The sequence below is a fragment of the Pseudorca crassidens genome, chromosome 19 (assembly GCF_039906515.1).
Source record: "Pseudorca crassidens isolate mPseCra1 chromosome 19, mPseCra1.hap1, whole genome shotgun sequence".
NCBI classification, from domain to species: domain Eukaryota; kingdom Metazoa; phylum Chordata; class Mammalia; order Artiodactyla; family Delphinidae; genus Pseudorca; species Pseudorca crassidens.
In genome coordinates, this window is record NC_090314.1 from 49,135,799 (window position 1) to 49,162,814 (window position 27,016).

General features: G+C 39.2%; 1 long non-coding RNA gene across 6 annotated transcripts in view; it reads right to left on the bottom strand.

Annotated features, from left to right (window-relative positions):
* The window catches only part of LOC137212910 (uncharacterized), a 94,966-nt gene that overhangs the window by 17,983 nt on the left and 49,967 nt on the right, over positions 1 to 27,016 (bottom strand). For 2 of the 6 annotated variants that reach the window (XR_010937705.1, XR_010937706.1), the window contains one exon: positions 20,443 to 20,526. The exons of the other annotated variants lie outside the window; for them this stretch is intronic. This is a non-coding gene — a long non-coding RNA (uncharacterized lncRNA). The remainder of the gene's footprint in view (positions 1 to 20,442; positions 20,527 to 27,016) is intronic. 6 annotated transcript variants of the gene reach the window in all.

Genomic DNA, 27,016 nt, shown 5'->3' on the forward strand with positions numbered 1-27,016 from the left:
CATTTATGATACAAACTCTCCAGAAAGTAGGCATAGAGGGAACATACCTCAACATAATAAGGGCATATATGACAAACCCACAGCAAACATCATTCTCAATGGTGAAAAATTGAAAGCATTTCCTCTAAGATCAGGAACAAGACAAGGATGTCCAGTCTGGCCACTTTTATTCAACATAGTTTTGGAAGTCCTAGGCATGGTAATCAGAGAAGAAAAAGAAATAAAAGGAATCCAAACTGGAAAAGAAGTAAAACTGTCACTGTTTGCAGATGACATGATACTATACATAGAAAATTCTGAAGATGTTAACAGAAAACTACTAGAGTCCATCAATGAATTTGGTAAAGTTGCAGGATACAAAATTAATACATAGAAATATTTTGCGTTCATACACACTAACAACTAAAGATCAGAAAGGGAAAGGAAACAATCCCATTTACCATCGCATCAAAAAGAATAAAATACCTAGGAATAAACCTACCTAAGGAGGCAAAAGACCTGTACTCAGAAAACTATAAGATACTGATGAAAGAAATCAAAGATGATATAAACAAATGGCGAGATATACCAGTTCTTGGATTGGAAGAATCAATATTATCAAAATGACTATACTACCCACAGCAAGCTACAGATTCAATGTAATCCCTATTAAATTACCAATAGAATTTTCTTAGAATTAAAAGATTTTACAATGTGTATGGAAACACAAAAGACCCTGAATAGCCAAAGCAATCTTGAGAAAGAAAAACACAGCTGGAGGAATCAGGCTCCCTGACTTCAGACTATACTACAAAGCTACAGTTATCAAAACAGTATGGTACTGGCACAAAGAAATATAGATCAATGGAACAGGACAAAATGTCCAGAGATAAACCCACACACCTGTCATCACCTAATCTATGACAAAGGTGGCAAGAATATACAGTGGAGAAAAGACAGTCTCTTCAATAAGTGGTGCTGCAAAAACTGGACAGCTACATGTAAAAGAATGAATTAGAACACTCCCTAACACCATACACAAAAATAAAGTCAAAGTGGGTTAAAGACCTAAATTTAAGGCTGGATACTCTAAAACTCTTAGAAGAAAACATAAGTAGAACACTCTGACACAAATCGCAGCAAGATCTTTCTTGATCCACCTCCTAGAGTATGAAAATAAAAATAAATGGGACATAATTAAACTCAAAAGCTTTTGCACAGCAAAGGAACCATAGACAAAATGAAAAGACAATCCACAGAATGGGAGAAAATATTTGCAGATGAAGAGACCAAAAAGGGATTAATCTCCAAAATATACAAACAGCTCATGCAGCTCAATATATTAAAAAAAAAAAAAAAGTCAAAAAATGAGTGGAAGACCTAAATAGACATTTCTCCAAAGAAGACATACAGATGGCCAAAAAGTACATGAAAAGATGCTCAGCATCACTAGTTATTAGAGAAATGCAAATCAAAACTACAATGAGGTATCACGTCACACCAGTCAGAATGGGCATCACCAAAAAAATCTACCAACAATAAATGCTGGAGAGGGTGTGGAGAAAAGGGAACCCTCCTACACTGTTGTTGGGAATGTAAATTGGTACAGCAACTATGGAGAACAGTATGGAGGTCCCTTAATAACCTAAAAATAGAGCTATCATATGATCCAGCAATCCCACTCTTGGGCATAAATGTGGAGAAAACCATAATTCAAAGAGATACATGCACCCTGATGTTCATTGCAGCACTATTTACAATAGCTAGGACATGGAAGCAACATAAATGTCCATCAAAATAAGAATGGATAAAGAAGATGTGGTACATATATACAATGGAATATTACTAAGCCATAAAAAGAATGAAATCATGCCATTTGTAGCAACATGGATGGACCTAGAGATTGTCATGCTGAGTGAAGTAAGTCAGAAAGCAAAGGACAAATATCATATGATATCACTTATATGTGGAATCTTAAAAAATGGTACAAATGAACTTATTTACAAAACAGAAACAGACTCACAGATTAGAAAACAATCTTATGGTTACCAGGGGGAATGGGGGATAAATTGGGAGATTGGGATTGACATATACACAGTATTATATATAAAATAATTAATAAGGATCTATTGTATAGTACAAGGAACTCTACTCAATACTCTATAATGACCTATGTGAGAAAAGAATCTAAAAAAGAGAGGATATATATGTATCTATAACTGATTCACTTTGCTGTACAGCAGAAACACAATATTATAAATCAATTATACTCCAATAAAAATTTAAAAAGTAAAAGTAAAGTAAAAAAACATAGTAGGGCTTCCCTGGTGGCGCAGTGGTTGAGAGTCCGCCTGCTGATGCAGGGGACACGGGTTCGTGCCCCAGTCCAGGAAGATCCCATATGCCATGGAGCAGCTGGGCCCGTGAGCCATGGCCGCTGAGCCTGCGCGTCCGGAGCCTGTGCCCGGCAACAGGAGAGGCCACAGCAGTGAGAGGCCCGCATACCGCAAAACAAACAAACAAACAAACAAAAAACCATAGTAAAAAAGCATAACTACAATAATCTTATTGGTTACATGATATAAAAGTATGTAAACTATAACATCATAATCTAAAACGTGAGGGGGAAGAGAAGGAAAAGTGTAAAGTTTAGGAATGCTATTGAAGCTGTTATCACTTTAAAATAGGGTGTTATAATTTTAAGATATTTTATGTAAGTGTCAGCGTACCCACAAGGGAGATTTACCTGTAATAATTATGCAAAAGAACATGATAAAGAAGTCGAAGCATACTGAAACCAAAAAACATCAAAACACACACACACACAAAGACAGCAGTATAAGAATAATGGATCTACAAAAGTCAGAAAACAACAAAATGGCAGTTGTAAGTCCTGACCTATCAATAATTACTTTAATAATTAGATTCTCCTATCAAAAGACACAGAATGGCTGAATAATTATAAAAACAAGATCCAATGATATGCTGCCTACATGAGACTCACTTTAGCCTTAAAGCACACAGACTGAGAGTGAAAGGATGGAGATAGATACTTCAAGCAAATGGTAACAACAACAACAAAAGAGTAGCTATCAGACTTATCAGACAATGGTATAGCAGTAGCTATCAGTTACTTAGACAAAACAGACTTGAAATAAAAAATGGTAAAAAGAGAAAAAGGTCATTAATGATAAAGCGATCAGTACAACAAGAGGATATAACAGTTGTAAATATTTGCACACCCAACACTGAAGCACCTAAATATGTAAAGCAAAAACTAACAGAGCTAACAGGAGACATAAACAGCAATACAATAGTAGTTGGGGACTTTAATACCCCACTCTCAACAATGGAGAGATCACCCACACAGAGACTCAATAAGGAAACAGTGGATTTGAACAACACAATAGAGCAAATGGACCTGACAGACATACAGAACACCATAGATAACAGCAGAATTCACATTCTTCTCAAGCACTCATGGAATACTTTCTAGGACAGACCATATTTTAGGCCACAAAAGAAGTCTTGGAAAATTTAAGAAGATTGAAATCATACCAAGTATCTTCTCTGACTACAATGATATGAAAGTAGAAATCAGTAACAGAAGGAAAACTGGAAAACTCACAAACACATGGAAATTAAGCACTCTCCTGAACAACGAATGGATCAAAGCATAAATTAAAAGGGAAGTAAAAAAATGTGTTGAGACAAATGAAATTGGAAACACACATACTAAAACTTACAGGATGCAACAAAAGCCATTGTAAGAGGGAGGTTCATAGCAATAAATGCCTACATTAAGAAACAAGAAAGACTGTAAACAACCTAACTCTATGCCTTAAGCAACTAGAAAAAGCAAATTGAGCCAAAAGTTAGCAGAAGGAAGGAAATAATAAAGATTAGAGCATAAATAAATGAAATAGAGAACAGGAAAATAATAGAAATAATTAACAAAACTAGGAGTTATTTCTTTGAAAAGATAAAATTGATAAACTTTTAGCTAAGTTAACCAAGGAAAGAAGAGGACACAAATCAACAAAATTATAACTGAAAAAGGAGATGTTACAATGGATACCACAGAAATACAAAGGATCATGAGGCTTCTATGTAAAACTATATGCCAACAAACTGGATAACCTAAGAGAAATGGACAAAATCTTAGAAACATACAACTTACCAAGACTGAATCAGAAAGAAACAGAAAATCTGAACAGGCCAGTTATTAGTAAAGAGATTGAATGAATAATGAAGAAAAAATCTCCCAATGAAGAAAAGGTCTGGATCAGATGACTTTACGGGTGAATTTTACCAAACATTTAAAGAAGAATTAACACCAATCCTTTTCAGACTCTTCCAAAAAATTGAAGAGGAGGGAACATTCCCAAACTCATTTTACGAGGCCAGCATTACCTGCTACCAAAGTCAGAAAAGGACACTACGAGAAAAGAAAACTACTGGCCATTATCTTCATGACAATAGATGCAAAAATTCTCAATAAAGTACTAGCAAATGAAATTCAGTAGCATTTTTTTAAAAATAAATTTATTTGTTTTAATTTTGGCCACATTGGGTCTTTGTTGCTGCACATGGGCTTTCTCTAGTTGTGGCGAGCGGGGGCTACTCTTTGTTGCAGTGCATGGGTTTCTCATTGTGGTGGCTTCTCTTGTTGCAGAGCACAGGCTCTAGGCACGCAGGCTTCAGTAGTTGTGGTACATGGGCTCAGTATTTGTGGCTCGTGGGCTCTAGAGCACAGGCTCAGTAGTTGTGGCACATGGGCTTCGTTGCTCCATAGCATGTGGGATCTTCCCGGACCAGGGTTCAAACCCGTGTCCCCTGCATTGGCAGGCAGATTCTTAACCACTGCGCCACAAGGGAAGTCCCTCAGTAGCATTTTTAAAGGGATCATTCACCATGATCAAGTGGGAATCATCCCTGGGATACAGGGATGGCAAATCAATATGATACGTCATATTAATAGAATGAAAGAAAAATATGATGCAGGAAATGCAGGAAAACAATTGAAAAAATTCAACATCCATCCATGATTAAAAAAAAACTTTTAACAAATTAGGTTTAGAAGGAATGTAATTTGACATAATAAAGGCCATATATCACAAGCCTATAGCTAACATCATACTCAACAGTGAAAGGTTGAAAGTTTTTCCTCTATGGTCAGGAACAAGACAAGGGTGCCTATTCTCACTCCTATTCAACATAATACTGGAAATCCTAGCTAGGGAAGTTAGCGAGGAGGAAAAAAAAAGTGGAAAAGGCATCTGAATTGGAAAGGATGAAGTAAAGTTGTCTCTATCTGAAAATGACATGATTTTATATATAGAAAATCCTAAGGACTCCACCAAAAAACAGATCTAATCAACAAATTCAGTAAAGTTGCAAGATACAAAATTAACATACAAAAATCAGTAGTGTTTCTATATACTAACAATAAATTATCTGAAAAATAAATTATCCCATTTATAATAGCATCAAGAGCAATAAAATACATAGGAATAAATTTAACCAAGGAGGTGAAAGATCTCTACATTGAAAACCACAAGACATTAATGAGAGAATTTGAAGAAGCCAGAAATAAATGGAAAGGTATCCCAAGTTCATGGATTGGAAGAGTATTGTTAAAATGCCCATACTGCCCAAAGCCATCAATAAGTTAAATGTAATCCCTATCAAGAGTCCAACAGCATTTTTTTAAACAAAAGTAGAAAAAAGCATTCCTAAAATTTATGTGGAACCACAAAAGACCCTGAAGAGCCAAAGCTATCCTGAGAAAAGAAGAACAAATTGGGAGGCATCACACTTCCTGATTTCAAGCTATATTATAAAGCTATAGTAATCAAAACAGTGTGGTATTGGTGTAAAAACAGATACATAGACCAATGGCACAGAATCAACAGCCTAGAAATAAACCCATGCATATATTGGCAAATAATATTTGATGAGAGCCGAGAATACTCAATGGAGAAAATACAATTTCTTCAATAAATGGTGCTGGGGAAATAGGATATACCCATGTAAAAGAAAGAAACTAGACCCCTATCTTCCCCCACAAAATTAACTTGAAATGGGCTAAAGACTTAAATGTAAGACCAAAGACCATAAAACTCCTAGAAGAAAATATACTGAAAAAAATTCCTGACATGGGTCTTAGTAGTGATTTTTTTGGATATGACATCTAAACTACAAGCAACAAAATTAAAAACAAACAAGTGGGGCTTCATCAAACTGAAAAGCTTCTGCACAGCAAACCATCAACAAAATGAAAAGACAGTTTATGCGTTGGGAAAAAAAAATTTGCAAACCATATATCTGATAAAGGGTTAATATTCAAAATATAAAAAGAATTCATACAACTCAGTAGCAAAATAACCCAAATAATCCAATTAAAAATGGGCAGGAATAGACAATCCAAAGAAGGCCAACAGTTACATGAAAGAGTCTCAACATCACTAATCATTAGAGGAATGAGTTATAATCTCATGCCTGTTAGAACGGCTATCATCAAAAAGACAAGCAGGACTTCCCTGGTGGCGCAGTGCTTGAGGGTCCGCCTGCCGGTGCAGGGGACGCGGGTTTGTGCCCCGGTCTGGGAAGATCCCACATGCCGCGGAGCTGCTGGGCCCGTGAGCCATGGCCGCTGAGCCTGCGCATCTGGAGCCTGTGCTCCGCAACGGGAGAGGCCACAACAGTGAGAGGCCCGCGTACCACAAAAAAAAAAAAAAAGACAAGCAATAGGGCTTCCCTGGTGGCGCAGTGGTTGAGAGTCTGCCTGTCAATGCAGGGGACATGGGTTCGTGCCCTGGTCCGGGAAGATCCCACATGCCGGGGAGCCATGGCCGCTGAGCCTGCGCATCCGGAGCCTGTGCTCCGCAGCAGGATAGGCCACAACAGCGAGAGGCCCGCATAGCGCAAAAAAAAAAAAAAAAAAAAACAAGCAATAAATGCTGGCTTGGTTGGGGAGAAAAATAAATCCCTGTGCATTACTGATGGGATTGTAAACTGGTACAGCCACTATGGAAAAGAGTATGAAGTCTCCTCTAAAAAAGTTAAAAATAGAGTTACCGTAGGATCCAGCAATTCCACTTCTGGGAATATACCCAAAGGGAAAAAAACACTGTCAAAAAGATATCAGCACCTCCATGTTCATAGCAGCATTATTTACAATAACCAAGACATGGAAACAACCTAAGTGTCCACTGATGGATCAATGGACAAAGAAGATGTGATCTCTCTCTCTCTCACTCACACACACACACACACACACACAGAGGAATATTATTCAGCCATAAAAAAGAAGAAAATCCTGCCATTTGCAACAACATGGATGGATCTTGAGGGCATAATGCTAAGTAAAATAAATCAGACAGAGAAAGTCAAATACTGTATGATGATGACATCACTTAGAATCTTTTTTAAAATGGGGAGGAGAAAAAAACTTATAGAAAAAGAGATCAGATTTGTGGTTACCAATAGGTGGGGGTTAGGGGGATGGGGAACTGGATAAATGTGGTCAAAAGGTGCATACTTACAGTTATAAGAGAAGTAAGTCCTGGGGATGTAATGTACAGTATTGTAACTATAGTTAACAAAAGTATATTGTATATTTGAAAGTTGCTAAGAGTGGATTTTAAAAGTTTTCATCTTTTATTTTTTCAAGAAAAAAACTTATAACTGTGGTGATGAATGTTAACTAAACTCGTGGTAATCATTTCTCAATATATACATATATCAGGTTATTATGTTGTACCCCTAAAATTAATACAATGTTACATGTTAATTATATCTCAATAAAGAAAAAGAGTTGGTTTGGAATTCGAGATATGAGTATTAACTTATGATTTTGTGTGTGTGTGTGTGTGTGTGTGTGTGTGTGTGTGAGAGAGAGAGAGAGAGAGAGAGAGAGACTGCTTGCTGTGAGAGCCCAGAAACAACATCACACCAGTAGCAATGAGCACATTAAGAGCTAAGATCTTGATTTCAAAATACTGAAAGCAACCACTGGAAAAAGGAGTAATTCCACGTCTGAAATGGGAAAAGTATAAGATGAGCCTAGAAGATCTTGTTGTACTAGAGACGGCTTGAAGACACCCCTGGTTGCCAAATATGAGACAATTTGAGCATCATAAGAAATAATGATAGTGATAGATTATAACCTGTTTAGCAAAATAGGAATCTATGAGCCCAAACAGACATAAATAAATTAAAAAATTAATGCGGGAGAGGAGAAAGCTCTTCTTTATAGTAGCAAGGCAATAAGAATATAGAAGAAATGATGAAGTTTGGTAGTCATCAATGGATGCTAAAACCAGTGGGTAAATTTTTTATGGGGAACAGCATATTTACCTAGTCTCAAAGTATTTCCCAATAAACTACTAATTACAGAGGGAAAAGGAATAACTTTACAGTAGAAGAATTGGGCAGACATTATCTAACCTAAGGATCAAATTTAACATCACCAACATTGGGACAAACCTCCACCCTGTGGCAAGATGTTTTCAACTTATTGTCAAGTTGCTCAGAAAATGCATGTGTGCACTCATGCACACACACAGATTGATAAAGCAAATGTGACAACATGTAATTAGCAAACAGTGGTATAAGGGCTTTCCTTGAACTATTCTTGCTTGCAACTTAAGTTTGAAATTGTATCAAAATAAAAAGTTGCCAAAAAATGTTGGAAAAGATGCTGGGAGAAAATTTTCCACGGGTCTTGCATGTTTCTCTCTATCTTGTGAGCAGAGGCACTGATAGCTTTTGTCCCAGTCTAACTTTTCAAGGATATTTGTAAAGTTAAAGAGCCTTAGAAGATAGAGATTGTATCCCCTTCTGGTGCAAAGGACAAGTTTGTTTACTGTCAAGTATAATAATATAATGTCTCCCTCCAGGGCAAAGTTTGGGCAGGATTGCTTGCAGTCCGTTTAAAGATTCAGATCCCCTAAACTTAAGGTTCCTCAGCTTTGAGGCACATCCACTGCGTGCACAGCACCCACCTAGACCCCTTTGTGTCACTCTTTGAGACTTTGGGGGCAAGAGGAACCAATGGAATCATGAAGCTCCATGCTGCCAGATGTCCCATGAATAATAAAATCCTTTGTCTCTGACCTTGGAGTGTTACATCTTCTGCCAGCAACCAGGAAACTGTGACAGGCTAACTTCTTGATTTGCAAGTGGGGGGAAATCTCAGAACCATCACAGTTCTTAGCAAAAAGAAATGTAAAAATAAGAACTGTCAACCAATTTGACAAATGTTGATACGTGTTGTTCTATATTAGCAGACACTTAATGGAAGGCATGGGGGAAAAATATCAATATATGTGGGGGAAGTGTGGCTAGAGAGGAGTCTGGAAGAAGTAGAGAACTGGTGTCAATCAACAGGGAAAGGAGGAGGGAACAAAGGGGGCAGAACAGTCAGCAGGGAGCAATGATTAAGATCAGAATTCTGAGATTCACAGTAATAGAAGTGTCCTGAATCAGTAAGAGTAGTGAAAATTCGTGTCTTGAATCAGTAACATCAGTGAAAATTCGTTTTGGGGGTTATTTTTGGGCACTGTTTGCTTGTTTATTTCTCGTCACATATGTACACATAAAATACAGACTGGAGAGAATGTCTCCATTTGGGATTTTAAGATAACTGAGGCCAGAGAAAGTGACTATTTCTTTATTTTGCCCCTAGTAGCATATAACTCAGTGGTTGGTCCAATAAATATCTTTTAATTGATTGATTCTATAAGAAATAGCCCTCTTTTTGCACTGGTAGTAATGGTAAAAAATGAGTTTTCATGAATCCCCTTCTTACTATTTTACTAAAAAGTACTTTTTAAAATCCACATTATCAAAGTAATAAATGTTTATTGTTAAAGAGAAAATAATAGAGAAAATTTAGATCACCCTCATTATACTATTCAGAGAAAAATCACCTTTAATATTTTAGCTTATTTTCACTTTGTACAAAATTTAAATTCTATGGTATATAACTTTCTATCTTGCCTTTTTTAACCCAACATTATATTAAGCTATTTTTACATCATTAAATTTTCTTTGAAAGCATGACTTTGATGGCTGCATAATATTATAGCTAATGAATCTACTATCATGTGTCTATAATTATTTTTCTGAGTTTTGTCATTTAAACTGTTTTTAATTTTTTGCTTTTATGGGATAAACTCTGATTATTTGGTTAGGATTTCCATGGGTGGGATTACTGGATGAAGTCATTATCAACTAGCTTTCTAGAAAAGTTCTGCTACTTTGCCATTCCATATAGAAACTTTCTGGTATGTATGTGTTACCTGGCAAAATCTTAACCAAATTTAAATAACCAAATTTAAGTAAAAACATGTGTTTTAATTTGTGTTTATTATTAGTGGTTTATATTTTAGAATATAATTATTAATCAAAACAGTATGGTATTGTCACAAAAACAGACACATAGATCAATGGAGCAGAATAGAGAGCCCAGAAATAAACCCATGCATATATTATCAATTAATTTATGACAAAGGAGCCAAGAATATACAATGGAAAAAGGACAGTCTCTTCAATAAATGGTGTTGCAAAAACTGGACAGCCACATGCAAAAGAATGAAACTGGACCCCTATCTTACACCATACAAAAGAATTAACTTCAAAATGGATTAAAGACTTGAATGAAAGACCTGAAACCATAAAACTTTTAGAAGAAAACATAGGCGATAAGCTCCTTGACATTGGTCTTGGTGATGAAAAATTTTTGGATTTGACACCAAAAGCAAAGGCAACAAAGGCAAAAATCAAGTGGGACTACATCAAACTAAAAAGTTCCTAGTACAACAAGGGAAACCATCAGCAAAATGAAAAGGCAACCTACCAAACGGGAGAAAATATTTGCAAGTCATATATCTGGTAAGAGATTAATATCCAAACTGTATAAAGAACTCATACAACTCAAAAGCAAACAAGCAACCTGATTAAAAAATGGGCAGAAGATCTGTACAGACCTTTTTCCAAAGAAGACATACAGGTGGACAACAGGTACATGAAAAGGTGTTCAGCATCACTAATCATCAAGGAAATGCAAATCAAAACCACAGTGAGATACCACCTCATCATTGTTAGAATGGCTGTTACAAGAAAAAAAAAGATAAATGACAAGTGTTGGCGAGGATGTGGAGAAAAGGGAACCCTTGGTGCACTGTTGGTAGAAATGCAAATTGGTGTAGTCCCTGTGGAAAACAGTATAGAGGTTCCTCACAAAATTAAACATAGAACTAGTGTACGATCCAGCAATTTCACTTCTGGGCATTTATCCAAAGAAAAGGAAAACACTGACTTGAAAAGATACATGCACCCCCTCCATATTCACTGCAGCATTATTTACAATAGCCAAGATATGGAAGCAACCTAAGTGTCCATCGATGGATGGATGGATAAAGAAAATGTGATATATATATGGTAGGATATATTCAGCTATAAAAAAAGAAGGAAATTTTGCCATTTGCAACAAAATGGATGGACCTTGAGGGCATTATGCTAAGTGAAATAAACTGGACAGAGAAAGACAAATACTGTATGATCTCACTTATACATGGAATCTAAAACAAAACAAAATAAAACAAAAAGTGAACTCATAGATACAGAGAAGAGATTGGTGGTTGCCAGATGTGGAGGGTGGGAATGGGTGAAATGAGTGAAGGAGGTCAAAAGGTATAAACTTCCCGTTATAAAATAAATTAGTACTGAGGATGTAATGTATAGCATGATGATTATGTTTAATAATACTCTATTGCATATTTGCAAGTTGCTAAGAAAATAGATCTTAACGGTTCTCATCACAAGAAAAACATTGTAACTATGTATAGTGTTAACAAGACTTATTGTGGTGATTGTTTTACAATATATAAAACTATCAAATCATTGTGTTGCATACCTTAAGTTAATATATATTATATAATGTTATATCAGTTATATGGCAATGAAAACAAATATTTAAATATGACATAGTAAGGAATACAATTCACATTGAGCATTTTTCTGTGAAAAGAAATTTTTAAGGGAAACATGACATCCTTCTTTCTAATCTTTGTTATCAAAACAGCTTACTCTAACCCTGTTCTTATTTTTAAAAATTACAATTATTGACATTTGTATTCTTTCACAACTTATCTGTTCGTGTTCTTTGCCTCTAACTTTTTTTTTTTACTGAGACATTGATTATGTCATTGATTTGTAAGAATGCTTTAAATATTAAGATTGTTAACCTTTTCTCCATAATTGTCACAAACTGTGTTATTACTGCCTTTTAAATTTTTTGTGGCTTTTTTTTTGATATGCAGAAGTTTGAATTTTTATGTAACCAAATCTATCTTTTATGTTGTGTGTTTTTAAACTATTTTAAAACCTGGAATATATGTGGTACAAATTCTGATGGGAAGCTCTAACTTATTTTTTCCCCCCATAATTAACCATTTCCCTCAGTATGAATTATTGAATAGACTTTCCCCTGTTAATTTGAGATACACTTTTAATCATATATAAAATTCTTATTATGGAGAAGTGGCTCTTAGTGTTTTTTCTGTCTCCACAAAATTCAAACTCACAACATGCAGTGATTTACAAGGAGGGTTGTAAATGGAGGCATACTAGAATTTCCAATGAATGGCATGCACTGTTGGAAAAAGCTCCGCTTTTTGAAAATCACTACATTGGGAGTCACATAAACTATTTCATTGATCTAGTTATAAATTCTTGTGTTTTATTTATTGTAGCCTTATAGCATGCTTTCATTTCTGCTAGAATTAGCCTTTTTCTTCCAAAAATTTATTGGTTATTTTTGCTTGTTTATTCTTTTATATGAAGTTTAAAATTCCTTTGTTAAGCATCTTCTTACTAGGATAGTAATTCTAATTATATTAAATGGGAATGTTAATCTGTAAAGCATTGGCATTTCCTCCATATTTAGACTTAATAACTTTTTATGTTTTCCAGTAATATTTTATGCTTTTCTTCATATAGGTTATTACTTGAAACTTTATCCTACCAGGTCTTAGTTTATTTTTGGATCCTACTCACCATCCAAGTTTCACTCACTTTTGCCTTTTACTCACTCTCCTAACTAGACAGGTTCCGTGATTTTCAGTAATTTAATATGAGGCAGCGTGGTATCAACCGGTGGCTCTCAAACTTTAGTGTGCATCAAATCACCTAAAGAGCTTGTTAAAACACAGATGCTCTGATTTAATAGTTCTAGAATTGGGTCCAAGAATTTGCATCTCTACCAAGTCCTCAGGTGATACTGATGCTGCTGGTCCAGAGATTACACTTTGAGAACCACTGGTAGAGACCAATGCTTCTCAAAGCATTTGTATGCTTTAATGTGCATACAAACTTCCCAAGCACCTTGTTAAATGCAGATTCTGGTTTAGTAGGTCTTCACCAGGACCTGTGATTCACTTCTAACAAGCTCCCAGATAATTCTCCTGCTGCTGGTTCACACCCCATATTTTGAGTATCAAGGGAATAGAATGAAGAGTCTGGACTCTGAATTCTGGCAGAACTGAGTTTGAATCCTGGTCTATGCTTAGTAATTGATGACCTTGAACACAGAAGTTCTTTTTCTTAGCTCAACTTTCTTATTAGTAAAATACTTTATATTAAACCAAGAACAATAAAACTTATTTTATGAAATGATACTGCCTGGCACATAACAAGCACTTAATACAAAGTTGTTCTCTGCCCCATATCTCAGAATTATATCTGCCCTACAGAATACTGATTCAGTACCAGAGTCAAACCAAAGCCCTAAAGCTTTTGTTTACAGTCGAATCACAGACACCTTAACTTGAATGTCTAAGGTAGTATTATTCAAACTGTGTTCTATTGTGTTCTTTACAGTTCTGTGATGAAATTTGGGCAACAGTTCCATAGTTCATTTCCCTCATGATGCACATTAACACATTTTTAAAATGTGCATTAAAGAAATCTGTGTCATTTTAAGATATATTTTTCAGTTCTAGAATTTCTATTTTTCTGCTGAGATTTCATATCTTTTCATTCATTGTGAGCTTACTTTCTTTTATAATCCTTGGACATTGAGAATAATACACTGTAGATACTCTGAATTCTATCATGTTCCTTTAAAGAGTTTTCAGTTTTTGTTTTAGCAGAAAGATAACGTGGCTGAAATCAAATTGCAAACTATCTTCCTTGAGAAGGGCATCAACTAAAATCTCAGTTTATTTATTTTAGTCTTAGCTGGGCTGCTTGGAGTCTGCCCCATGCATGCATGGTACAAATGTCAGACAGAGATTTGGGCAGAGTTTATATAAAGAATGTGGGCCTCCCCCTTTCTGGTTCTCTCCTTTCTGAAATGCCTTCCGTTTTCTAGCTGCTGTGGTCACCCAGAACTCTGTCTTCTAGTTCTTCAACTCAGTAATACTGAGTTTCTATTTGAATCTTAGCCACTCTGCTTGGCACAGCTGTCTGTAGGGGCCTGCTGTACACCAAGGCCAACAGCTATAAAAATGGGAAGTTCATCCCATGCCATCCCCTTCTTCATAGTGTTGGCCACGTTCAGTATCTGCTTGCATTCAGTTTTTCCAGTTTTTGTGTATAGTTTTCAAGAATTATATTTTCTCAAGAATTTAGCTTTTCTCTGCAGAAGCGTTGTTCTAACATGAGCTCCTGGGCCATCACTGGAAGTGGAACCTGTATAATTTTCTTTAATCTAGGATTTCCGAAAGAGATTCCTCATTTGGTAGAACCTTATGACTATATCACAGGCCTTAGTATTTCACAGAACTCATTTTGGGAGATGCTATTCTAAGATTTTTATCCTGGGAGACTTAAAAAGTGATGATAAAATTAACAGATTAGATAGTTAAGAAGCAAAATGGGTTTTGAGGGAAAGATGATGGAAATTAACTTGAGAAATGCATTAAAAATGCAATCTTTCTCTTAATATTCTCTGAGGGAAGAGTGGTGGTTTTCCATGATAATGCTCTCAGAAATTAGGGATGTACCCCCAAATTACTTAATTCCTCTTAATCTATTAGGCAGCTGAGATCCACAAATTTTTCTCAACTCTTCTTGAACCTGTTTATATTTTCGACTATTATTTAAGGTCATAGTTAACTCGAAAACAAAACATTTGTTTGGGAGAATTAAGGCCCGTAATATTGTTTTGCTTAAAGTTCTTATGGCCAAATGTTGAGAGCAGGCCATAATGGATCTACACAAAGAGGTATATAATAGCAAATACTATATGGAATCCACACAACCAAAATTCTCAAATAACTACCTTTTTTTCTTTCTGGCCTCTCATTTTATTAGAAAAAGCAATTAATTAAATAATTTGATATTAGAATATGACATAGAATAGTATAGTTGCAGCCTTACCTACTCCTGTTTTATTTTTAACTATGATGTATGTGAAAGTAATAAGCTGGGCTTCCCTGGTGGCACAGTGGTTGGGGGTCCGCCTGCCGGTGCAGGGGACATAGGTTCGTGCCCCGGGCCGGGAGGATCCCACATGCCGCGGAGCGGCTGGGCCCGTGAGCCATGGCCGCTGGGCCTGTGCGTCCGGAGCCTGTGCTCCGCAACGGGAGAGGCCACGGCAGTGAGAGGCCCACGTACCGCCAAAATAAATAAATAAATAAATAAATAAATAAATAAGATAAAGCTAAGCCATGATAGTTGCTGTTTAGAGAAATCAAACTTGAGATAAAGTGCCTTTTTGATCACAACAGAAGATCAAGTTTTATTCATTATGATTTTACTGTCAAGTAAATTTTGTTATATTCTCTTTCTCTGAAAATTGGCAAACCGTGTGCCATATGGAATACAGAGGGAGGCTCTCAAGCGTAGGAACCAGACACTCTGGGGTTTAATAATTCTTCAGTGTTGTAAAAATTAAATTAGATAACATTTATGAAATACACACTGTATGTAAAGTGCCTAAATAATGCCTGACATTCAGTAAATGTTGGTGTTCTTCTCCTCTCTGGTTTTCTGGGACTGCAAAAAGGAAATTCTTTGATACCAAACATGGATAGGAACATTTTACTATTATTTATTTTAACTTTGGACATGGAAAGGAATGAAAGAAATGTGCCTTTCTATTGATAGATCGACAGCCCAGATCCTAAACCGAACCAAAAGTTCCAAAAGGTGAACCTGATCTTGCAATATTTTTAATCCAAATTTTAATGTACTTCATGAGAATTGTTTCCCATCATTTATACCTTTATTCCCAAACTGTCAAAATAGCAACTTCCGACTTAAGTTATATTTATACAAACACATAAAGGGCTTCTTATTAAATTTGCTTTTGGTTGAATTAGATGGAATCTTTTAGAGGAAATAAATCATTCTTATAATAGTGAGGAAGTTGACCTTATGGGCACCTTCCTGAGTATAATGTTTCATTAGTCTTGGATCAGCTTTTGGTGACTGCAAGACAAATCTGAGGTCTGGAAACTCTGAGCAGTTTCTCTCACATGCATACTCCACAGGCTCTCTACCTGGGTCCTAATTTACCTTGACAGTAGCTTACTCTTGTCTTCATTCTTTGTCCCTGTAACATAGACTGGTGTATTTGAGACAAAACAATTAAGAAGGCAGGAGCTGGGAGCTGTCTCCAATCTGAGCATCCTACACAGGTTGAACCTTTAAAGATGAAGATGAAAAAGAAGCTGTCCACTATGGTCCACTGTGAAAGAGGTCCTTTGGCTCTCATCTCACAAATGGAGCAGAATAAAAAATGGGAGGAATGGAGTGAGATGGGGGAGGGTAGGCAGAAATTATGAGACAGGAGGTTAGGCCCTTGGTTTCTCAGCCCACAAATCCTGGCTATGATTAGATATGGGTGCATGAACTTTCCAAAGATGGCTGGAGAAGAAATCACCTGCGAACTGCATTCTGCTGGTTGGATTTGGAAGGAGTAGCTTTTACCCAAGACCTCAATTTTTTTACTGCAGATACATGTGCCAGCACCAGAGGAGACTGATGGTAACCAATTGTCTATGTGCTGTTGTTAGTGCCTCTTTCCTGCTGTGCTGGGCTATGTAATTACTGGAGCCCTTGAGAATGCTGATTGTCAATGTGAGTAATTTCACATCCCATCCATTTAGTGAAAAGATGTGAAAGTTGATCTTGCTTCTGCGGTAAGACTGGAACCAGAACGCAGGCTACAAATGCCTTGGAAATAAATATGTGCCCATCATTGTTTTCATTAGGTGTTGCTGTAGCCCAGCCTCCAGGGAAATGAACTCTAGTCCGGCTGTCTTTCTGGAGAAGTCCAGATGTATTCTCAATCTTGTGAAGTAGGCCGTCAGTTTCACTTACTGTTAAATTTTTGTAGTGGTTGTCAAGTTAGATGTTGGCAGCCTCGAAGAGCACAGTTCTCAGTTTTATCCTCAGACAGGGGACATTGTAATTTGACACTTACTGCCAAAGAGGAACTCACCCTTCCAATTCAGCTTATTGTTTTGTTTTCCCTTACAGGCTTTTTATGGTTTCAAAATTCTTCTTAAAAGGGCAGCAAAATTAACCTTAAATAGTATTTCTTGGATTGCTTTTTAACAATGGCAAGAAGGCCAAAACTTCTAGTCTTGACGGAAGTGGTTTCTTTACAACTTGTTTTTATCTTGCCAGAATAAGAAACTTAAAAATGTGTTTTCATTATAAAAACATTTTAGCTGTTTCAGCTTATATCTCCTGCAAGGAGAGAACAACCTGCAAACCTCGACGATTATGTCTCTCTTTAGCTTTCTGCTCCTAAGGCAAAAAGTAGGTTTGTTTGTGTTTTATAGAGGACTTCTGCTTCAATTAGCACGTTTAACATATCAAAAAGAATTTGTATGGCCATAAGTTCTGCATTTCACTGCAAGGAATCAGACTTTTAAAATGACATCTATTTACCAAGAGCTGTAATCAAGATGAAAATCTTTATCTTAAAATTTAACTTTGGAGGGACTTCCCTGGTGCGCTCTAGAGCCCTTGAGCCACAACTACTGAGCCTGTGCACCTAGAGCCTGAGCTCCACAAGAGAAGCCACCGCAATGAGAAGCCCACTCACCACAACGAAGAGTAGCCCCCCGCTCACCGCAACTAGAGAAAGCCCGCGCACAGCAATGAAGACCCAAAGCGGCCAAAAAAAATAAATAAAATAATTTAACTTTGGAAACAGAAGGCAAAAAAACAAAACAAAACAAAAAACCCCACCCATAACAGAAACTATTTTTCAACTCTTTTCCTTGCAGGTGACACTAGCCCGACTTTGATCTACAGACATGATATCATCTACAGGGTGCGCCCAGTGCCAAACTACTGAATTCTTTTGACCAAAACAGTGGTTTTGTGCAGCCTTACAGATGCAGGCTAAATAGCTGCAGAGTTGGCCTGCCTCTTCACAAACAGGTCAGAGCAGATTTGAGTTACACAACCCCTGCAGAAAGAGCCTCTTCCCCTGTGGCCAGCTGGAGAGTTTACATTTGTCAATTACTTCCTTCAGGGCCTGGCTCAAGATTCATTTCCTCCAAGACTCCCTCTTTCAGGAACTTCCAGGCCCTCAGCCATTCCCTTATACCACATATGCTGATTACTAGTCTGATGCTCTCTGTTCTGCTCCGCCATGCACTGTGATGTTTTACCTCGTGACCATTCTCTAAATTTTACTTTATCCTTCAGCTAAATTAAAACTGCCTTGAAATTAGGACCTGTCTACTACCTCTTTTGTGTACTTCTATAGCATTTAAGTATAGTGCTATAGGTACCTAGTTTCTTTCTTTCTTTTTTTTTTTTTTTTTTTGCATTACGCAGGCCTCTCACTGTTGTGGCCTCTCCCGCTGCGGAGCACAGGCTCTGGACACGTAGGCCCAGCGGCCATGGCTCACGGGCCCAGCCACTCTGCGGCATGTGGGATCTTCCCGGACCGGGCCACGAACCCGCATCCCCTTTATCGGCAGGCGGACTCTCAACCACTGCGCCACCAGGGAAGCCCCTAGTTTCTTAATAAAAGAGGAAGGTTTCATGGTGGTTGTGTTGGAGTTGGGATCCTGCCTTTGCCTTCTGTTCCTGAAAACCAGCCTCACCGCTTCCACTTCATGGGATTTTCCCAGACTGCTCTGGTGACGGCATGCCACTCTGGCATATTCCTCTCTGCTCTGACCCCAGAAATCTGTCACACGTTTCTCTCCTAACATCTCATGAATTTGATTTTTCCAAAGGTTAGACTGTCCGTAATCAAGATGGCAAGGGTAGGGAGGCAGGGAAGAGTGAGATCTGCAAAGAGTGATATTAAGTAGATAGCAGAGGACCCAAGAAGGCATGGGAGCAAACCTGTAAGTGTTGGGAGAATCGTGGGGGGAACAGGTAGTTGGGATATGACATGGCAAAGAGCTTAAACTCTTCACAGGCAGCTCAGGTTGAGGAGGGGCTGGGGGAAATTTAGAGCAAAAGTGTTCCAAATCGATGCCGATTTGAAGAATAGTTAGAGATGCAGTTAAAGCATCTCTGAAATAAAGATTATAAGGCCTCACACATTCCTAAGGGATACATGACAATGTGCCGGGGGAAATATGAAGCCACAGGATAAACAAGGCACTTTTTCTGGAATCTTATTTTACTAAACAATTTTGGAATCTTTCAGTTAGTTGCACATGAACTAGCTTAAGCAAACCTACCGCCCTTTTCTTGGAGGGGCTCACTTGTCTGGGAAGCCCATGAAGCTTCAGATATGGCTGGATATACAGGGGCTCCAATGATGTCAGAACTCTAGCTCTCTTTCCATCTTTTTGCTCTGCTTGGCCTCGTTCTATATGCAGGCTCTCTCCAGCTTACACTTAAGCTGATTGCTGGCAACTCGGGATCCTTATTTACCTTACTTAGCCAACCACAAGAAGGAAAAGAACTTCCTTCTCCTTATATCCATACACCTATGAAAAGACACTGCAGTTGTGCCTTGCTTGAGATATGTGCCAGTGGGGTGCCATGACTGGTAGGAAGTTGGTGCCTTCCCTAGTCCATGTCAGCATCTTAGCCCTGTGACAAGGGATCAAAGCCATTATGAATAACAGCCCCCTGGCAATGATGCAATAGGTGGACAGTGATTTACCCCAAGGAAAGGATGCTGGCACAGAAAGCCATCAGGTCCACTACACTCAGTGTCCAATAATTTAAAACATTTTATATTCAAATAAACCCATTTTGGTCTACCAGCAGGGTTAGGGGTACGCAGTTTAACGTCTTCTGCTGGTACTGGAACTTTCATGAAAACGTGTGGGGGGCACTGATCAATACACATTGCTTTTTCAAGCCACAGCTACTGTGTTAGTTGTGACTGTCCTTATCACACAGACATTATACTTTTCAGATGGAAGTCTTGACACTGTAGATGTTGTAAAATTGCAGGGCCTGTGTTTCCAATTTCATAGACAGCATCCATCTCCTTGCCCCCCAGACCAAACAGACCTGAACTGTCAGACTTGTGGGCAGCTACAATAAAAGCCAGTCATCGGTGTTGCCACCTGTCTTCACCCCAGTGGAATGGACACCCTAGAAAGTGATAGAAGGGATGAAAAGGACTGGAAAAGCCACAGGAAAATGTACATAAGTATTAAAAAAAAATACTGGCATGGAGGAGAACATGGGGTCCCTGTGCTCCAATCTGACCAGCACATGCTTGACCTGCCTAGCACTCAACCTACCATGGTTTCACGCTCCCCAAATTGAGGCAGAACCCGAACGGAGGAGCAGCAGACACATCAGTGCCCCCCACCCTTATCCCTTTGCCTATCACTTCCAGTAGACGACGACCAGACTTCTGATCGCCAGCATCTGCATTTCCTTGTCTGAGGGTGTTCTCTGGCTGCTAGTGTGGCTGGCTGGAAGTACCCAGATATTATTCCCCCAGTGATTGGCCAGAGCTGAAGCAGCACCCCACCTCCCCATCCCTTGGATGGGATTGCTCCGAGGCATGGTCTGCACTGGCTCTCAGCTCTCCCGATGGGATTAAGCTCCAGTTGCTCGTAGTAGCTGGCTTAGTAACACATCCTTTATTGTCAAGTTTTCCTCCCTTGCATTACCCACTCCCACACTTACACCACTTAAACTACTTGCACTTGAGTCCTTATCTCAATGTCAACTTGTGGAGGTCCCCAAGGCAAGATGAAGATTTCAGGTAAAGATTCAGGAGTTTTCTTTAGGCTAAGGAAGGCTTTCTGTGGTTCTGGATAGGAATGGTGGGCCTATTATGCAACTATCCTTTACTGTCTCTGTTGATTCATTTGGTTATTAACCCTTATGATATTAGGGCTATTCTGAGGTTATAGAACTACCTGGGGGGCCAATATGACCCCATAACACCTCTATTGGTTAGTTGCTGTTGCACAACAATAGTAACCGACCATAGTAATAATAATCCTTTATTATTACAGTTCATGCATCTAGGGATTGGTTGGGGTTGGCTGATCTAGACTGGGCTTGCTCATTCATGGGCAGTCAGCTAGGGGCTCTCTTGCAGGCTGAGTTTAGCAGGGCAACTCTGCTCCATGTGTCTTTCCATCCCCCCTCCTGGGACCAGCCAGCCAGCCTGGGCACATTCTTCTCTTGGCAATGGCAGAGGTAGAAGAGTAACATGTCCAATGGAGCAAGTGCTTTTTTAAGCCTCTATTTGTACCATCTATGTGAATATTCCTTTGGCCCAAGTAAATTAGATGACACAACTCAAAGGGTAGGAAAATCTCTTCCCCTCTTGGGGAGGATCTGCGAAATCCCATGGCAAGGGGCATGGAGAGAGTGAGGGATGAGGAACTGAGGCCAAATCTGCTCAACACCTATACATGTGTCCTCATGTCTTTAACCTTTCTACTTGTCTGTCTCCTGGGAGAGTCCTGCAGGAAACACTTGGCTGTCATCAATTTTTGTAACTTTTGTAAATTACATTCTGACTTGCTTAGGAAGGACTTTTATCTTTTCTCTTATACAGTAAACAACCTGTTTTTACACTTTAAAATGGATCCAATAAAGGTGTCCATCTGAACTTGTCTTAATACTGAACTAATGAATTTGAAGTGAAGTGTCTAGTTCAATAGCTGAATCATGATAGAAAAACCAATTAGCAACCAGAGACACTGCTTCAAGACAACACACAAATTTCCAGAAGTGTTTAATTGGAGGATTCCTTCTCATGATGATTCAGAGGCATTATTTCTTAACCTTGACATAGATGGTCCTCATGCCTTCCCCAGACATGCTGAAATAGCAGTGAAATGGAAACACACATCATCAGTATTCACTGCTGCCCTTTTTTGTATTCTCTGCCCATCAGAGGAGTTAAAAAAAAAGAAAAAAAGATTTATGACTCATTGTTTTCAAGGATGCTGCTCCCTCTGCAGTTTTCCAAGTTGTTTCTGGATAAGATTTTCTCCTTGTTTATTTTCTCCTTGTTTAAAAGCCCAGTGTTTTTACACTGTCCACTGAAGTTCTTTTTATATCCTAGGTTTGTATGTTTATGGGCCCATTAGCAAACTTCATAATACTCTTTTCTGCCCCTCAGTTGTCTTTGGTGATTTGAAAGAGACCATACACAAAAGAGAAAGAAAATGTACCTAGGTTCAGCCAGTGCCATTAAAAACAATCATATTGTTTGACTCTCTGATGATAACCTTTTATAATAGTTCTGTTTCCTCAGATCTGCCTTTTGGGATTGCCTTTGGGCCATTTCTGAAGTGGTAGGCTCCCGGGGGTTCTCTAGGGAATTGTCCCATTATCTGTGGGAGCACAGGAAGGAATTTTACAGTAATTCTGCTACAGTGAAACGTTTGCCTTGAGGCCAGAATCGAAAATAGCAGCTGGAAGGACATTTGGAAAAGGCGGGGGGAGAAGAGGGTGTGGGAGTGCAAGAGAGGTGGAGAGGGAGAGTTTTTCACATTTGGATAAAAAAACTAGCTCCAAGGCAAAACTGAGACAGGGCTGGCATCTCCCACCCTTGAAACTATCCCAAACTCAATTTCTCCTCGGGCTTGGCTCTCGAAGCCAGTGATTTCAGTGTCGAGTCGAGCGTGCTGGCTGGGGTCAGCACACTGCTCTTGGCGATGAACAGTGAGCACCAAGATTCCTGGATGTCAACCAGCAGCACCGGCCTCTCTTCCACCCGCACCAAGAGGTGCAGAAAGACTGTTGCCCCTCCCACAGCAAGTTAGCCTCCAAAACGTACAGCAGTTTCCTGGAGTAACTTGAAATTGAAGGACTAGTGTCAGTCCTCTGAAAACTTGCAGAAGAGATGCTCAACCTTTACCAATAAGTGTCCTTGCAATAAAGGACACAAATTATAGAAGGTGAGGGCAAGGGCCTAAGAGAAATAAACAAAGTAAACTAGGAACAGAGGCACCTACATAATCATGATAGAAGAGGTCGTAGCAGCTACTCTGCCAAGATGGCCCCCAGTGAACCATGCTTCTCAGCACCAGCCCTTTATGCCATTGTAAAATGTCCCCCCTTGAATCTGGGTTGCCTTGGGACTTACTCGCCACTACTAGAATATGGCTTCAAGGACACTGTGGGTCTTCTGAAGCTAGGTCATAAGAAGCCTTGCAGCTTCTGCTTTGGTCTCCTAGACAAAAGGAGACACCCCCTTGGGACCTTCCTTCTTGAACCCAGCCACCAAGCTGTGAGCAGCCCAAGCCACATGGGGAATCCAGGTGTAGACATTCTAGTTGACAACCCAGCTCTGCTCCTTGTTGACAGCCTGCATTGACTGTCACTTCAGATGACTCCAGCAGCAGCTGCCACTGGACTGCAACCACATGAGATACAAGAAAAACCGCCCAATTGAGACCACTGAACACACAGAACATGAGATAAGAAGTTGTTGTGTTAAGCCATTAAACTCAGTGGTGTGTAATCCAGCAATAGGTAACCAGGACAGAAGTTATACATTTACACGCATGGACAGATACACTTATGGATGGATCCATCCACTGATGGATCAGTTGAATGGCTTTTTATTTACTAACATTAATTTCTCAACAAGTATCAATGGAGCATTCATGTGCCAGGCACTGTGCTAGTCTCTGGGAATACAGTGGTGAATAAATTAATTATGGTGCCTGCCTCCAAGGAGCTTACAGTCTACTGGGCGGGAGTGGGGGGCGCGGAGATGACAATAAATAAGCAAACATATAAATCGTAAAATTATAAATTATGTCAAGTTTTATGATTTAAAAAAAAAAAAGACCATAGTGCAATGCTAGATAGAATAAGAGAGGGAGGCCTGGGTGGTCAGGAAAAGTCCCTCTGAGGTGTGATTTTTCTTCTTTTTTTTTTTTTGGCCTTGCCACGCGGCATGCAGGGATCTCAGTTCCCCAACCAGGGATCAAACCCATGCCCCCTGCAGTAGAAGCGTGGAGTCTTAACCACTGGACCACCAGGGAAGGCCTGAGGTGTGATTTTTAAGTGGATATCCGAAATATGAGAAGGAGCCAGCCACATTAGGGGTGGGGGTGGGTGCAAAGAGCTTTCTAGAATAAGGGAATATAAGGACCCTAAAGTGGGAAGGACCTTGGGGTATTGGAAGAACCGAGAGAAAGCCAGTGTAGTTGAGTTGGAGGAATTCTAGGGGAGAAACCCTGGAGAGGGAGACCTGGGCCACACTGGGCAGACTTGCAGGCCATGATGAAGAGTCTGGATTGTCTCCTAAATGCAATGGGAAAGCGTTAAAGGTTTTTAAACAGAGGAGTGACAAGATCCAATTTACATTTTAAAAAGGTCACTCAGGCAGCCTGATTGGAAGAGGGCAAGAGGGGAACCAGGGAGGCCGTCATCCAGGTGAGATGATGGAGGCCTACAACACTCCAGCTGGAGCCCTGAGAGACATCCCACAGCACCTGCTTCCCACTGTGTCATCTGGGTCACCGCTCCTCAAAGAGCCCCAGCAGCATTCATTCTAAGGCAGGTGTTCTATGCATGTGCTTCTGATTGATGACAAATGCCACAGGTCCATCAATTCACATCCAGAGAATCTCTAAATTGTTTCAGTGATGAAAATGCTACCCTTGTTCTGGCCTGATGAGCAAGGCTTACAGCTAACCCACCCTGGTGAGAGTATGTGTCAGGAGTGCTCAGCAAGCCTGTTTCCCTCACCCACCTCTCCCCATGCACCCTCATTTCACACAGGACACCACCCCAGGCTGGCTGTGTGCCAGGGACTGTAGCAATGCCACCCCCCGCCCCCCCGACACACAAGCCAGCAGCAAATCCTGCATCTTGAGGCACTTGATGTTCCAAGTGCCAATCCATCTGGTTGACCAGATTTACTGCCTGGGTGAAGCTGTCTTTCCTGACCAAGTTGGCTATGGTTACTAGCAGATACTGGGTCCTTGTGCTGTTGTTAAATTAGCTGTGAATAAAGGGAACCAAAGTAACTAAAGCCTACAATCCTCATAGGCTAGAGAAAAACCTGTCAATAGTAATTATTCCCCAGGATTGTCATTACAAAGGTATTTAGCTCTGCAGGCTCAGCTTCTCTCCGATTTTCGCAGGATTTATAGATTGTATTTTCATAGAAACTGCCAGCCACATTTCTGACAAAAAAATTATGCGTGTGTGTGTGTGTGTGTGTGTGTGTGTGTGTGTGTGTGTGTGGCAAGCACTAAACTGAGCCCTCAGGGGAATAGATCCCATCACCTATCCCCAACCCACCCCTCAAATCTGCTTCCCCCAGGTCTCCCACTTCCCCCCAGCATTATCCACCCACTGCCTGTCTGGGAGTCGGCCTTGACCCTCCCTCTCCCTATGACCACTCAATGAATCTCTCCCTAAACCATTCACTTTTCTCCCTCCACCCACTACTACCCTAGTCCAGGATGCCTAGGCAGCAACCTCTCTGGTCTCTGCATCCAGACTCCACCCATCCACTTTCTGCAGCTTTGTTTTTAACTCCCCAGACTCCTCCCTCCCCGCTTCCCCGTCATCCCCTCTGCAGCAGCCATACTGATTGACTGTCAGTGCCTCAAATAAGCTTTTTCTGAACACTGGGCCTTCCCATATACTAAGGAGATGGCAAACTAGGATCTGCGGGCCTGCTGCCTGTTTTGTAAATAAAGTTCTACTGGAACATATCCACACCCATTCATTTATGTTTTGTCTACAATACACATAACAACGTATTATTACATACAACAGTGGAAGTGAGTAGTTGCAACAGAGACTTTGTGGCTTGCAAAGCCTCAAATATTTACTATCTGGTCCTTTATAGAAAAACTTTGCTGTCCCTGCCATACATGATTCCTTCTGCCTGGAACTCTCCTCATCTTATGTCCCTTTTCCACTTCTAATCCTTCCCTCCCTTCACTTGGTTACATCTAATTATCCTTCAGCTCTCAGCCTAGAAATAACTTCCTCCAGGAAGTCCTCCCTGACTACATCCCATCCTCTGTATATGTTTCCCTAGCACTCTATTGTTGTATCACAACAATAATTACAAGGGCCTACTAGTCTCTCCCTTTAGACTGTAAGCTCCTTAAGGACAAAGACTGGGTCTGCCTTGCAGACCTGCTTCTCCATTATAGAGGGCCCTGGGGCAAGAGTATAAAGTCCTGCGTATCATTTGTCTAAATTTTTAAGCATTATAAACTACAAGCTAGCAAACCGTTAAATAAAATAACTTTATACTCTTACCCTGACAAGTATTCCTTCATATATGGTGAAAAATACATATCAAGCTATTATTTTGATATGATTAAAAGCTGGCAAAATATTAAAGACAATTTAATTATTATTGTGAATGTCTGAGTATTCCACTGATAGACCAATGTTTAGATGAGTAACAAAAATGACACAAAATTTAAGAACTATTGTATTATTTATTTTGTAAAATTTATTTTTGTTTTCGTTTTGGCAAAACCACCAATTGTGTTATAATCTAGATTTTCACATAATATGTGTTCAATTGCTTGTAATAATCTAAAGGATTAAAAATAAAATTGTATTAAAAGTAACAAAAAATTTGGATTACTTACATCAAAAAAGTAAATTAACAAATACC